This window comes from Schistocerca serialis, unplaced genomic scaffold (genome assembly GCF_023864345.2).
Source record: "Schistocerca serialis cubense isolate TAMUIC-IGC-003099 unplaced genomic scaffold, iqSchSeri2.2 HiC_scaffold_1197, whole genome shotgun sequence".
Classification (NCBI taxonomy): Eukaryota; Metazoa; Arthropoda; class Insecta; order Orthoptera; family Acrididae; genus Schistocerca; species Schistocerca serialis.
This window is the reverse complement of record NW_026047400.1, coordinates 6,191-7,500: the sequence shown is the minus strand read 5'-3', so window position 1 is coordinate 7,500 and position 1,310 is coordinate 6,191. Positions and strand designations below refer to the sequence as shown.

General features: G+C 53.0%; 1 non-coding gene across 1 annotated transcript in view; it reads right to left on the bottom strand.

Annotated features, from left to right (window-relative positions):
- The window catches only part of LOC126435196 (small subunit ribosomal RNA), a 1,910-nt gene extending 810 nt beyond the window's left edge, over nucleotides 1-1,100 (bottom strand). Inside the window, exon 1 of the ribosomal RNA XR_007579755.1 lies at nucleotides 1-1,100. This exon is cut by the window's left edge and continues 810 nt beyond it. This is a non-coding gene — a ribosomal RNA (small subunit ribosomal RNA).
- Between the last annotated feature and the right edge of the window lie 210 nt (nucleotides 1,101-1,310).

The window sequence follows — 1,310 nt, the reverse complement described above, 5'->3', positions numbered from 1 at the left end:
TGATCGCCTTCGAACCTCTAACTTTCGTTCTTGATTAATGAAAACATACTTGGCAAATGCTTTCGCTTCTGTTCGTCTTGCGACGATCCAAGAATTTCACCTCTAACGTCGCAATACGAATGCCCCCGCCTGTCCCTATTAATCATTACCTCGGGTTCCGAAAACCAACAAAATAGAACCGAGGTCCTATTCCATTATTCCATGCACACAGTATTCAGGCGGGCTTGCCTGCTTTAAGCACTCTAATTTGTTCAAAGTAAACGTGCCGGCCCACCGAGACACTCACTCAAGAGCACCCTGGTAGGATTGCAACGGGGTCCGCCTCGGGACGCACGAGCACGCACGAGGCGCGTCGCACGCCTTCAGCTCGCCCCACCGGCAGGACGTCCCACGATACATGCCAGTTAAACACCGACGGGCGGTGAACCAACAGCGTGGGACACAAATCCAACTACGAGCTTTTTAACCGCAACAACTTTAATATACGCTATTGGAGCTGGAATTACCGCGGCTGCTGGCACCAGACTTGCCCTCCAATAGATACTCGTTAAAGGATTTAAAGTGTACTCATTCCGATTACGGGGCCTCGGATGAGTCCCGTATCGTTATTTTTCGTCACTACCTCCCCGTGCCGGGAGTGGGTAATTTGCGCGCCTGCTGCCTTCCTTGGATGTGGTAGCCGTTTCTCAGGCTCCCTCTCCGGAATCGAACCCTGATTCCCCGTTACCCGTTACAACCATGGTAGGCGCAGAACCTACCATCGACAGTTGATAAGGCAGACATTTGAAAGATGCGTCGCCGGTACGAGGACCGTGCGATCAGCCCAAAGTTATTCAGAGTCACCAAGGCAAACGGACCGGACGAGCCGACCGATTGGTTTTGATCTAATAAAAGCGTCCCTTCCATCTCTGGTCGGGACTCTGTTTGCATGTATTAGCTCTAGAATTACCACAGTTATCCAAGTAACGTGGGTACGATCTAAGGAACCATAACTGATTTAATGAGCCATTCGCGGTTTCACCTTAATGCGGCTTGTACTGAGACATGCATGGCTTAATCTTTGAGACAAGCATATGACTACTGGCAGGATCAACCAGGGAGCTGCGTCAACTAGAGCTGAGCAGCCGGCCGCCCGGGAGTGTGTCCCGGGGGCCCGCGCGAACACGCAAGCGTCCGCTCAATTATTCTGCAAACAGGAGGAGGCTGAGCTCCCCTGCACCATACACCTCGAAACCCTCTCAGGTCCCGGCGGCGCGCAGCGCCGTCCTAAGTACTTGGTCGGGTTCGAGAGAGGCGCAATCGCCCGGAGT